Source organism: Notolepis coatsorum, assembly GCF_963971535.1.
Source record: "Notolepis coatsorum genome assembly, chromosome: 11".
Lineage (NCBI taxonomy): Eukaryota > Metazoa > Chordata > Actinopteri > Aulopiformes > Paralepididae > Notolepis > Notolepis coatsorum.
The window spans coordinates 43,807,098-43,822,097 of NC_140175.1; the positions used below are offsets into that span (position 1 = coordinate 43,807,098).

General features: G+C 42.4%; 1 protein-coding gene across 3 annotated transcripts in view; it reads right to left on the reverse strand.

Annotated features, from left to right (window-relative positions):
- The window catches only part of LOC311236357 (5-hydroxytryptamine receptor 4), a 282,697-nt gene that overhangs the window by 25,375 nt on the left and 242,322 nt on the right, over positions 1–15,000 (reverse strand). For 2 of the 3 annotated variants that reach the window (XR_014620207.1, XR_014620208.1), the window contains one exon: positions 1,775–1,909. The exons of the other annotated variant lie outside the window; for it this stretch is intronic. The gene's annotated coding sequence lies outside the window, so the exon portion shown is untranslated. The remainder of the gene's footprint in view (positions 1–1,774; positions 1,910–15,000) is intronic. 3 annotated transcript variants of the gene reach the window in all.

The following is a 15,000-nucleotide window of genomic DNA, read 5'->3' on the forward strand; positions in this document are numbered from 1 at the left end:
TGCAAACTTGTCAAGTATGTAACTGTTATCTGTGTATTTTTACGCTTTACAATTTTGTTCCTCACATTCACCCATTCTCTCACACACCGACGGCGGAGGCAACCATGCAACCTGCTCATCGAGAGCAATTAGGGGTTAAGTGACTTGCTCAAGGACACTTCGACACTGCCCTTCGACTCTGAATTGAACTGGGAACCTTCCGATTACTAGACGACTGCTCTACCTCCTGAGCCACTGTTGCCTCCCTTGACTACTAAGCAGTAGGGACGCAACATATACCACCTTAGGCTACTAAACTTTAAGTACTAATCTGATGCATTAGTACTGTGTACACTTAGACCATTAGTTTGGGGTCAATGGACAAAAAGTATGGGAGATATAATCGGTCTTCTCCATTCAAAACATCTAACATTTAGCTGCTTTGAGTTCTGACTTGTAATCCATGGCTCTTGCTATCAGGTTTTAGTATTGTGGGACATTCTCAGCTTCTTGATTCATCTGTTCCCTACTAGGTGATGACCTTTAACACATTGACCATGATCTGACCCCATCTGACCTCACAGAGAGAGAAGGCCCTGGGGCACTGGGTCAACAGCTATTGAGTAGATGAAACATCAGCTGCTGATGCTGGTGTGTTTGAAGCATGTGTGGTCATCCCTCTACATCCTTGGGTAAGATAAGACTGTTGTAACTGTAGTGAGTGTGTTTAGTATAGGGCTGGGAGGCTTATTGAAATATGAAGGTATACCACCATGGATCCATGCAAAGCTATGCCGTCATCCATCATATACTCACATTATACTGTATAATGTTTAAGTTAACAACAACTCCTTGCAGCAGCATTAAGAAATATACCATTTTGAATTAATACACTTGTATTACATTACATAATGATATAAAAAGTAAGTTGTATTGGAACATGTAATACTTTTATACCATAAAAACCAAGAAAGATATTGTCATATGATATTTTGTGCATGTGTGTTTCAAGGTTGGGGATCAATTCTTCAATTTAATATTTTCCATTAAATATATTATATATTATATTATTATATTTATATTAATGATGGATAATAATTCCCATTGTAGATGTCAAAATTAAAAACGTTATCCTAACTTGACAATGAATGCTCTTATTAGCAAACACACACTTACATTTCGTTATAATTGTGAACTGATTGAATTAACATCATCCCTGTGTGTGTGTGTGTGTGTGTGTGTGTGTATGCATGCTTGTGTATTCATTCATTCAAACCTTTATTTAAGACTCAGATAATCAATTGAGAGAGACCCTAATTTTCAATGATGCCGAACATGAACAGAGATATCAAACATACAACCAACAAGCAAAACAGTTCAAATATAAATACAATCATACAGAACAACAACAATATCAGTTAAAACAACAAAACCTGCAGAACCAGCCAGTCACTGGAGCGAGTAAAAGTGGACCAGGGTTCCAAAGCAACATAGAAACATAGATGTAATATAATGATGGTCATTTTCCAACCAGGGCTTCATAGAGATACAGATATCAGTGATTATTGCGTCTCTCAGTCAGAGAAGACCAACTGACCTTATCGTAGAATACAGTGGTGAGTATTGTAGATATTACCAATAATAAATTTGAGGGCTGAGTGGTGAACAGAATTTAAGGGCGTGGCGACAGCAGCGTGAATTACATCTCCATAATCCAAAATTACTAGGAAAGTTGATTCAACAATCCTCTTGTGTGTGTGTGCGTGTGTGTGCGTGCGTGCGTGTGTGTGTGTACCTGGGAGCATGAGCCTGTGTCTGTGGTTGAGGGAGAGCGTCTTCTTAACATGGCAGCTCTCTGAAAGAAGCAGAGCCAAAACCATCCCACACACCGGGTCAGATGGTCGACACACTACACCGTCCAGAACCACATCTGAAACACACACACACACACACACAGGCCCGGTGGCTTGAAGCTATATATACGTCAGCCTCTTTGACCCCTGCATTCCAACCCAAAGCTATAGAAAACACCTGACGTACTATCAAAGCAGACAGCGTGTTCTTGTGAGTGAGCTTGCGCTGTGAGATTAGAAAAAAATTCAGAAATGTTGAGAAGTGCTTCGTGGCGCTTTGAGAATTAAATCTGTTCCTCTGAGTTAGACATTACAAGCTGTCTTATCTGAATACACTGGAGGCCTTTGACAGCAGACCCTTACATCTGGCACCGTCAGACCAGTTGACACATCCAGATTAATTTGATCTACGCTTAAAGACAGAATGGAAATGAACACGTGCCACTTGGTGGGATTTATCCAAAGCGTCTTACTATGCATGCATTTCTAGCATGGCTGGCCCCCAGTAGCAATCAAACCCCTAATCCTGCCAGTGTTAGGACTCTACTGAGCTACAGGACCTTAATGACAACCAAGAAGCTGTTGAGTCCGACTGCAATAAAACATCTAAATGAAAGAGGCCATTATTCTTGTAGAATATCTAAGTGAAAATGAACCATGAGTATATAAACCATTTCTAAAAACCTTTTTGCTCGGGATGTTCCTAGGTGTAGAAAGTGTAAACCCTTCCTCACCCAGTGGCTACACTCCCCAGAACATAACTCTAACTCAGGAATGTGCACAGATATTCCACAAACCTATGGACGATTTAAAACCATGACCTCACAACTTCAATGTGTAACTGTTTTCACCGATTTTTCTTTATTTTTCATCTGGGCAACCTCAATGATTTTTCGAGTGTAAATAAAGGTTAGAAATTAAATGAAATTAAAGATGGAGTCTGAAGGGGGCCATAGCCCCCCCCCCCCCCCATTCCCACCTTGGGTGATGGGTGAAAAGGAATCCCAACCTGAGCGTGACATGAGAGCAAAATGGCCACCATGTGAATATGGTAAATTACTGTAACTCGTAGGATATGCATAGAAAAATAAATAACCTATTTTCTTGTTGAAGGTTTTAGATGATTTCGTTGATTGAGCCTCCAAAAATGTCAATGCATGATCCCACTGTAACCAGTAAACCTGCCTTGTTTAAATAAGGGCTTAAAAAACATATTGGTACTATGATTGCAGTCACATAAAATGCTACATATAAAACATATTTCTCCTCGACAGGATCAAGAGATTGTTATCCTGTAAAAAAAACAAAATTCACTTACAGTATGACAATCTCGCTTCTCTCCTTTTTAATCTTAGCTTTCAGCACACTTTAAATTCCAATGTATGTGTTTCATAAAGAACTTCTGTGTGATGTAACATGATATGTCTGATGGCTATCATGTAAAAACACACAAGGAAGGGGGCAGTTGGCGTGAGAGAGGTTTGTGTGTTTTTTTTAAATTTCATGCTAATATCTTTTCTGGGACATTAAATAATCAAACTCCAGCCATATCTCTGGGCACGGGAAGGGGAGGCTGGAGGGGTGATCATAGAGAGATGATGGAAGGAGATATGAAGGCTTTTCCCACAGGACCAGGAGAAGACACATGTGGGGAAAGTGAGTAGCCTGGAGTAGAGACACACAGATACAGATACTGGAGTAGAGACACACAGATACAGATACTGGAGTAGAGACACACAGACACAGATACTGGAGTAGAGACACACAGACACAGATACTGGAGTAGAGACACACAGACACAGATACTGGAGTAGAGACACACAGATACAGATACTGGAGTAGAGACACACAGACACAGATACTGGAGCAGAGACACACAGACACAGATACTGGAGTAGAGACATACAGACACAGATACTGGAGTAGAGACACACAGACACAGATACTGGAGTAGAGACACACAGATACAGATACTGGAGTAGAGACATACAGACACAGATACTGCAGTAGAGACACACAGACACAGATACTGGAGTAGAGACACACAGATACAGATACTGGAGTAGAGACACACAGACACAGATACTGGAGCAGAGACACACAGACACAGATACTGGAGTAGAGACATACAGACACAGATACTGGAGTAGAGACACACAGACACAGATACTGGAGTAGAGACACACAGATACAGATACTGGAGTAGAGACACACAGACACAGATACTGGAGTAGAGACACACAGATACAGATACTGGAGTAGAGACACACAGACACAGATACTGGAGTAGAGACACACAGACACAGATACTGGAGTAGAGACACACAGACACAGATACTGGAGTAGAGACATACAGACACAGATACTGGAGTAGAGACACACAGGTACAGATAGATACTGGAGTAGAGACATACATACACCTATACTGTAGTAGAGACACACAGGTACAGATAGATACTGGAGTAGAGACATACAGACACAGATACTGGAGTAGAGACATACAGACACCGATAGATACTGGAGTAGAGACATACATACACCTATACTGTAGTAGAGACACACATACACCTATACTGTAGTAGAGACACACATACACCTATACTGGAGTAGAGACACACATACACCTATACCGGAGTAGAGACATACAGACACAGATACTGGAGTATGGAGGTACAGATACTGGAATCGATTGCAGGCTATCCCATCACTGTAAACAAACTAATATAGAAGAAAAATGCCTTTAAAAAATAAAAAGGTGAGATTTCAGAATGCTCTTCCTTTCTTACATTTTTTTATCTAGTTTCACACACACACACACACACACACACACACACACACACACACACGCACGCACGCGCACACACACACACACACACACACACACACACACACACACACACACACACACACTGGAAATGGAAATCACAACACTGAGGCACCATGGGAGCATGGTCAGGATGTTTTCATAATTAATGACAGTGTGATATGGTCTATACTAGGACTGGATATGACAGCAAAGATAGCATAAATGCTCTTATAGTCACATTACTGTGTATGTTTGGACAGTGTTGAGGGCTGATGTTCAGCAGTGGTTCTCAAGGTGGCGTCCTGCAACCGGGGTCCCCAGAGAAACTAGTTGACTTGTTCTCTGTCTATAAGTAAGATAATATACGTATAAGAGTGACTATTCTGAACTTATCCACTGTTATCTCCTCATTACAGTATATTTAAAAAATTTATTAACCAATTCATGTAAAATACAAAATACATCTTGACAATATCAAAATATACACCTCATGATTAGCTGTTTCACTTGGTACATGGCATGTCACTGTAGCATTATACTGTATGTAACCCATGTGTTACGGCTGCGTTGTGTTCTGGTGTGCGTGTGGTGACATTAACCAGGCAGGACGGAGGCAGTACTGGGTCTCAGGATCATTTACTGGCAATCTGTGTGATACACATCCGATGTACAAAAACATTAGGTTTGTATTCACCTTCTCTTTTGTATCCATGACAACTCAAATTACACAATTATTATATTGTGTTTAGCAAAAACAAAATTAAATTCCATAAACAATCTTAACAAAAATATCAAATATGATCCATAGTACATTTCTATAACAAATATGATTATAAAACATATTATAATCACAAACAGTATCACTCTTAACATTCAATAAAAGTTTCAGTAACATTAGAATAACATGTAACTCTGTTGAGTTATAATACCAATAACACCAGCCAGACTCAACTTATATAGCTGAACTGGTGTGGTTTAGCTACTGTATAAGGCTATTAAACCTACAGCCTTTCATTTCACAGTAAAATCATGTAAAACGTTTTCAAAAGAAACAGACACAAACATCTCCATACCTGTGTGATACACACGATGTACAAAAACATTAGGTTTGGTGCAGTTGCTTGTATTCACCTTCTGACAAACACAAGAATGACAAACCGTCAGCTGTGTGTGTGAATACATGTAATGAAAAAGATCGCAAAATATAACAATGGGTTATGCTATTGCTAGGTAAACAAACTACCATCCCACTCAGGGCATTATGGGGTCTAACACATAGTAGCATACTACAAAAACCTAGGGGTCCGCAAAGACGACTTCAAACTGGAAATGGTAACAACAGATGAGGTACTAAAAAAACTGAGCGCCCTCCAACCTAACAAGGCCACTGGCCATGACAACATCCCCTCCAGATTCCTCAGAGACTCAGCAGCCGCCATCACCCCAGTCATCACACACATAATAAACCTCTCAATAAAACAGGGACACGTCACCAAGGACTTCAAAATTGCGAGAGTGACCCCTCTGCACAACTACTGCCCTGTTTCTATTCTTACCTCCATCTCGAAAGTCATGGAAAAAATAGTCTACGAACAGGTCGAAAAGTACCTAGCGGAAAAAAATCTAATCTACGAATTCCAATCTGGCTTCAGAACATCCCACTCCACTGACACATGCCTTCTCTATTTGAACGACCACATCAAACAAGAGGTGGATGCGGGCAAATACTGCGGCATGGTCATGCTGGACCTACAAAAGGCCTTCAACACTGTCAATCACTCCATTCTGATTGACAAGCTAAAAGCAATTGGTTTTGATAGTTTATCAGTGAGCTGGATGCAATCCTACCTTGAGGGGAGAGAACAGATGGTGGAGGTAAACGGTACCCTATCCCCCCCCTCACAGTGAGCTGTGGTGTTCCACAAGGAAGCATACTAGGACCGCTACTGTTCCTAATTTATGCAAATGACATGTCATCAGCTTGTGACTGCAACTTGTTCTTGTTCGCGGACGACTCAGCCCTGCTGGTCTCTGACAAGAACAAGTTACAGGTTGAAAAAACCCTCAGCTCAGAACTCGGCAGAATCTGCACCTGGCTCGCTGATAAAAAACTATCATTACACCTGGGTAAAACAGAGTCCATTCTCTTCGGATCAAATAACAAACTCAGCAAGACCGACGGCTTCTCAGTTACAGTGGGTGACAATATTGTCACAAGGAAAGATGAAATTACATACCTAGGTTCCATCCTAGAGGCAAATCTTTCCTGTGACAAAATGGCATCCAAGGTAATAAAAAAAAGTCAACCAACGAACTAGATTCTTGTACCGGATCTCCTCTCTGGTAAACAAGAATACCCTGAAGACTCTGGCAGGAGCACTCATTCAAGGGTACTATGACTATGCTTGCACCTCATGGTACCAAAGCACCTCAAAGGCGCTAAAAACAAGACTACAAACATCACAAAACAAACTGGTCAGACTACTACTTGACCTTACTCCTAGAACCCACCTCACCCCTGCCCACTTTGACAACCTAGGATGGCTTAGAGTAGACGACAGAGTACAGCAACTTGCAATGGGCCTGGTCTACAAGATACACTATATGACTAAGGTACCCATGTACATGTCAAAATACTTCCCAAAGGTCAGTAAATACCACGACCACAACACCAGAGGAAGCTCAACTAATCATGTTAAACCCAGATTTAATCCCTACCCACATTCAAATAGCTCTTAAATAGCACCTACGGGAGGCTGCAATTAGAAACTGGCCACCGTAAATGTCCAAACCCCCCCACCCCCACCCAATAGACAGTCTCCTCCCCACCGTATGTATATATTTTTCCCCCACTGTATGTATATTTCTCTCCCACCCACCCACCCCCTCCTAATGTACAGTCTCCTCACCATCATATGTATACTCTCTGTCAGGATCTATGGTTAACAGTACTGTATATTTGCATATCGTATATGTCACAAATGTAATAGTACCTGTATGTCACGTATGTCCCTATACCATAAATGTCATGATGTCATATATGTTGTGTATGTCATAAATGTCACTATGAATTGAAAATGGGGGACCCTGATGTAAACAAGACAAACGTCTTTCTCTGGTCTGCATCCCCTTAACAATTGTGTGTATTGAGCCATACTGTATTGTACCCATTCTGCAATCTGTTAAAGGGGAACTATTTTACTATTTCTTTCACTATTTGGGCACTTTTACACAATTCCTGTGAGTCTATGGAACACCTCTGTAATATATATTTTTTTTTTATTCATTGTTTTGTATTTCTAATCAAGTCCTCAAAAACAGCATTTTTCTACCTCAAGATCTCGAGCCGTTTTGAGCCTGGGCTCCTAAACCACTGCGCCGGGTCCCGCCGCCTGAACATTAACATGCAGCGGTGTCTTTCTGACATCACATATCGCGCACATTTTCAAATGACTCAGTTCAGTGAGGGTGAATATTGTGAGAGGAGAATTGGAAGAATGCGCCAATATGAGAATTTTGAGACATAGATCATATTAATATAAGTTCACATAGCTAGGAAACAATGCTAAACACTCAAAAAGGCCATTTATAAGATAGTTCCCCTTTAAATAAAGTATTCTTTCATTCATTCATTTCATTCATTCATTCGGTTCCGAATTCTAACGTTATAAATAACGGTCGTTAGCCCATCAAGACTAAACTAATCAAGACTGGGTTAGTGATCTTGGATCTGAACAGAATGTACACAGGGTGAATGGAATATTTAACAGAACATGTAGCCATAAGTAGATAATGTTTTAGAGCACAAATTACAACTTTTATAAGTGTTTATCAGCGGAGATTAACCAACGCAGCTCACCTATTTTGTATCCATGACAACTGTGCTCGAGCACCGTGAAATCACGCGTAATGACACTGGCACGCAATGTCACGGTGGGCGCACTCAGCATCCACACCAAACCCCAGCAGTGGCGGCCGCTGACACGTGAAGTAGGAGGGGCGCAGGGGCGCAGGGGGGGGTAAAGGGGGGGGGGGGGGGCGTGTGTATGCTTTTACCAACGCAGTTGTGTTTCCGGGTTCCAGTTTTGCGCTCTGATTGGCAACTGACCTACACGCGTACGCCCCCCCTCGCTATCGCCTTTGGGGCGTGAGATATGAAGACAGATTTAACTGGGTATAGGAAGGCAGTACCATACAAGCCGTAAATTGAACATGCAGTGAGTCTGCGACAACAACCCAATAATAAACACTCGAAACAGCTATTACCAGACAATTACAACAGCAGTGGTGCCTGCTTCAAATGTCACGTATTATAGGCTATAAGCCTGTGTAGATCTATTCGGAATAATAAACATATACACCCTCTAGCTAAACATGACACAATGTGATCCTATCTCCGATAGAGCGGCTGGTCGCAGAGACGCGAGTTGAACGAACACATCGGGAGGAGAATGAATGAATGAATGAAAACTGTATTTAACAGATTGCAGAATGGGTACAATACAGTACGGCTCAATACACACAATTGTTAAGGGGATGCAGACCAGAGAAAGACTTTTGTCTTGTTTACATCAGGTTCATTCATTCATTTTCCTCCCGATGTGTTCGTTCAACTCGCGTCTCTGCGACCAGCCGCTCTATCGGAGATAGGATCACATTGTGTCATGTTTCGCTAGAGGGTGTATATGTTTATTATTCCGAATAGATCTACACAGGCTTATAGCCTATAATACGTGACATTTGAAGCAGGCACCACTGCTGTTGTAATTGTCTGGTAATAGCTGTTTCGAGTGTTTATTATTGGGTTGTTGTCGCAGATTCACTGCATGTTCAATTTGCGGCTCGTATGGTACTGCCTTCCTATACGCGTGATTACGAAACCTAGCCGTATTTCTCTGTTTCTACACTGGTTAAGCTTAGGCACTCTTCGAAGTTGGTTAAGGTTAGAGTTTGTCTTAGAGCGTGACGGCAAGTTCTTTCGACGGTTAAGCTTAGGCACTCTTTCGAAGTTGGTTAAGGTTAGAGTTTGTCTTAGAGCATGGCGATAGAACGCCAGGTAGTTTGCAGGCTGTTTGATGTGGAAATGGGCAAAGACACAGCTCGTCACGGATTGGGCAAACGCGTCAGTGGCCAATCAGAGAGCGTCAGTCAGTGCCAATCAGAGAGCGTCTCCGAGAAATGCGGCTAGGTTTCGTAATCACGCTTCCTATACCCAGTTAAATCTGTCTTCATATCTCACGCCCCAAAGGCGATAGCGAGGGGGGCGTACGCGTGTAGGTCAGTGGCCAATCAGAGCGCAAAACAAGAACCCGGCAACACAACTGCGTTGGTGCATACACGCGCGGGGGGGCCCCTCCCCCTCTCGCGAATTTTTTATCATATCAGTTGTGCAATACCGCATTTTCCCAGGCGGTAGCACCATTTCTCCATGTAAACCACCGAGAACACTGTCACACTGTGTTCACTGTATAAATGCTCAAATGTGTACAGGGCGAATTAAAGAAAAAAAAAATAAACTATACATAATATAAATATAAACCTCACTGTTACTCTGTATTGTATATATGTATATTGACTGAACATTCCTTTACTTACTGCTTAATTACTTTTTTTACTTACTTTATTTTTACTGTATGTAGCACAATCTCAGGGGCTCATATCGCGGCCAGCCCACCCTCATTTCACTGCACGCCTTGTGTATATGTGACAAATAAACCTCTTGAATTTTGCCATATTCAATCAGTTTCAGTAACTACAGAACAGTACAGCGCCCGAGTGCCCTCTATCGGCCGGCCGCCACTGAACCCCAGAACAACACAGATAACAACACAGGTAGGAGATTCCAACAAAACAATGAAACTGGGGTGTTTTGGAGAAATTCACAAGGGGAACATATTAACCTGTTACATGTACATTAAGATTTTAGGGCTGCAAAGTAAGCAGAAAATGTCTCTTGTGTGTGCACTGGCTTGCTCTTTCCCGATTTGCTTGTACCCTTCAGTTTAAGAATCACTGGTTTAGCTGGTGTGTGTGTGTGTGTGTGTGTGTGTGTGTGTGTGTGTGTGTGTGTGTGTGTGTGTGTGTGTGTGTGTGTGTGTGTGTGTGTGTGTGTGTGTGTTTGAGAGAGAGAGAGAAAGAACATTTCCTGTGTGCAGTTAGACATTTAAGTCAGAGAGAGTGAATTTGCGTGTGTCAGAGAGATGTGTTTCAGTTTATCAACTCATAAACCTGCAATGTTTAAAAATGCACTCAACCCACACCTGCTGCTATTGAACCTGGACTGCTGCACACCAATGTGCAATACTGTTGAATACACTCGTCACTTTACCTTTTCACACAAATCCCCTTTTCACATAATAATGATGTATATAGTGCTAGTTATTTATCTCATTCCATTCTCTCATACATGTATCATATTGCATTCCTTTCTCCCATTCCATTTGTGCAATCTACTGATGTACACAGCTGTCACTTTACTATACACACAGATTCCTTTTTCACTTTATATTTTACATATGTCACTTATTGCTTTTTACAGTATATTATTATAATAAATTTTTTCTTCTTTGTCTTTTTATCTTGCGGCTAGTGCTCTTACTGCTGAGCTGACCTGTTTCTCTTGTCAAATACATTTCATTGTGCCAACAGAGCCAAAAGTATAACTGTCACAACAACTGCTGGTTCTTCCAACATGGATGACAAATGGGAATCCGAAACGCATCATGAAAGGTCTCTATTCACATTATTAACAGTGATCATTGCCACGTGTTCTCTCCGTTATGCTACTCAACTCTCTGCATATCTTCCTCTGCCTCCACCTACCGCCAGCTCAATACTCTTGAGAACGGCTGTTCAGAGTCTATTACTATAAAAGTACACAAATCCAGGTATTTGGCCCACTCTCCTCCTCTGCCAAAACAATAGAGATCGCTCTTAGAAGATTAGTTTCGCCCCTGGAAGTAAATACATTTCATCACTGCTGCTCCGCTCTGATCCAAGCCCATCTCCTGCCAAGCTGGAGGGGGGGGGGGGGGGGGGGGGGGGGCCGCGCTGAGGTGCTCAGGCCTTGTGTGGTGTGTGTGTGTGTGTGTGTGTGTGTGTGTGTGTGTGTGTGTGTGTGTGTGTGTGTGTGTGTGGATAGAGAGAAGGGGGGGCTTGTTTTTCTATCCTTATGAGGACCAAATGTCCCCATAAATATATAAATACTGTATGAGTAACACAGTGGAGACATTTGGGCAGTCCTCCTAAGATAAAGGGGCTGTTTTATAGCTATAGGGAATTAATTAATTAATGTATGTAAATCAATTTAATGTCCCCACACCGTATAGCAAAACAAGAAAAAAAGGAGAGAGAGAGAGAGAGAGAGAGAGAGAGAGAGAGAGAGAGAGAGAGAGAGAGAGAGAGAGAGAGAGAAAGAGTTGTGTGAATTGAGGCATGTGTCCCTGTGAACACCACTCTTGTCTCCCACACAGTGTTTAAAAATAATAAACACACTGAATAATAAATGAGAGCATTGTCATAAAAGCAAACTGTAGACAATGTAATCCTGAACAGAGAACTGAAACATTGTGTTCTGAATGGTGCATATAGGGGTCTTTATATAGAGCCAGACCTGAGCCAAGACGAGGAGCATGTTCAGCCACAGACTATACTCTCTGCTTTTTGTCATGTGTAGTTAGTTACTGTACATCTCCCTTCTTCTTTTATGGTCCAGTAACATTTATTTGTAGAGCTCAAAATAACATTGCATGTCTCAATGGGCTTCACAAGCCCACAATGGAACAACAGCCCCTGACTTAACCCTCAATGAAGATAAGGAAAAAACTCCCACAAAGAAAGAAAAACGTACTAGGAGGAAGAAAATATAAGAAAAAAAACTCACTCGGAGGAAGAAAATATAAGAAGAAAAAAAACAGGATGGCCAGGCGTGCAATAGGTGTCGAGGTGGGAAGATGATGGTGCTTGATAGCCTACGCTTGTGTAAATGAACATGTTGCAGAGAGAGATCAGTCCCCTCACAGCCTGCTTTACCTTAATTGGCACATTGCCATCAGGTGTGTGGATGAAACGTAGGCATTTAGACATAGATATTAGATAGATTTAGACATAGATATTACATAGACATGTCTCCCGTTGAACAGATTTTCAAAAGGGGTAATCCAGGTCCTTCAACCAGATCAAAATGTCAACCCTTTTGGGTTTATTGTGTGGCCACTGTAGTCTGACTCAAATGTTTATATTAGGTTGGTTCTCACTTGGGTGGAATCAGTCAGTACTATTAATGGGATAGCAAGCTTCATGTAGCCTGAACATAGTTAGATCAAATTTACCTACAGGAACCCAAATAAGCAAAAGGGAATGTTTTCAAGTTAAACCCATGCAATTTCTAACCCAAGTGCAAGCGGTATTGTGATTATCGTACTCATGTCTGTGTGTGTCTGTAATTGTGACAATGGTCTGTCTCTAATTCATCATTCAAATGTATATTTAATAGGGCGGCTAAGTGGCGCAGTGGGCAAGGCGCTTGCCACTAACGCAGGCGATGCTGGGTTCGAGCCCAGCTCTCGGCGTTGCTACCGGCTTGGCTGGTCGTTCATATTAACACAATTGGCAGTGTGGGCGGCTAGGTGGTGTAGTGGTCTAAGGCACTCGCCACCAGTGTGGAGACGCTAGGATTCGCGTGTTCGAATCCAGCTCTCCACATTGTTTTTCAGTTTGGCTGGTCGTCCGCAGTAATACACATTGGCCGTATTACGGGGAGGGAAAACTGAAGGGTGGGGATCGAACGTTGTGAACAAGCGACTCCTACAAGTCGGTTGGTGCGCCTGCGCAGTAGAATCAGGAAGTGTCGGGGGCAGCGTGAGCCTCCCACGCGTTACTCCTCGACACTGAGAGATCGAGCTGCGCAGGTGAAAAGATGCGACTGCTGTTACCTCAAGTACCGGAGGGGACTTGTGCTATGTATGACTTAGTCCACATTGCAGCCGGCTTGTGGGAGGCAAGAAACAGCGTTCGTGACAGGGGAGGGTTGAAATTGGATGATACGAAATTGGGATGGGAGAAAAATATAGAAAAATGGGAGAAAAAGTGGATCAAAAAAAAAAAAAACACAATTGGCAGTGTTAGGGGTGGGAAAGCTGGTGAGTGGGGATCGGACGTTGTGGACAGCGACTCCTACAGGTCGGTTGGTGCGCCTGTACAGCAGAATCAGGAAGCAACGGGGGCAGCGTGAGCCTCCCACGCGTTACTCCTCGCCACTGAGAGATCGCGCTGTGCAGGTGAAAAGATGCGACGGCTGCCTCCTCGTGTACCGGAGGGGACACGTGATGCAAGGCTTGGTCCTCACTGCAGCCGACCAGTGGGAGGCATAGTCTAGCAACGTTCGAGACAGGGGAGGGGAGAATTGAAGGGAGAATTGGCGAGGCGAAATTGGGATGGGAGAAAAATAGAAAAAAAGGAGGAGAAAAAGTGGATAATTTTTTTTTTTTAATATTTAATACAATTCTCAAGTTCCTTTTGTAGGCCTCATGTAAATCCTTCTCTCTCTCTACTTTTACTTAGCCAATAATTTCTGGTGATTTTGTGTGTGTACTGTAGGTTAACGTTTAGTTCTTTTTGTAGGCTTCCTTCAGCTTAACTGTTCCAGATATTTAGCCAGAAAGCCACGGTGCTCCTCCTCGGTGGTCTCACTAGTGGCACATATACCCACTCAGACAGATAAGAGCCTTGATGCCGTGCCCACTCCAGTAGAAGACGGAGCGTTCTGCTCTGGTTTTGGGTGACGTGCACAAAATCCTTCCCTTCCACAGGAAAAACACCCTGGTGGAATAACACTCTTGTCAAAAGTCCTCCATTCAGAATTGTATTTAAAAGTATTTAAAGGAACACGCCAACATTATGGTAAATGTGATTACCATCTTCTCCAGAGTCAGACAAGAAGATATATACCAATTTCCTCTCTGTGCATTCAGTAGAAAACTATCTGGCTGCAAGTTAGCCTAACTTAGAACAAATTATTGGAAGCGGATACGGACCATTATACAACGGCATGCAAATCTCTCGATTCTGATTGGCTGAAACAGTCAACTTACACGTGGGTATTTGTCATAACCGAACGCTCTTGGTCCCAGGACCCGCCCACAACCGCATTACTATCACTCCGCCATGCGAGTTTTGAAGAAGTGACAGCAAGATGGCGGACAAGCCGGACAGTAACATTACGAAAGGATATGGTGATAGGGTCATAAAGACTAAATGAAAAACGATTCTGTCACGGCGAATGTCTTAGTTTCTTAAACAATGTTGGATGATGTAATTGATGGGTCATGAGTCATTGTGGAACAAAATAAAAATTGCGTGAAT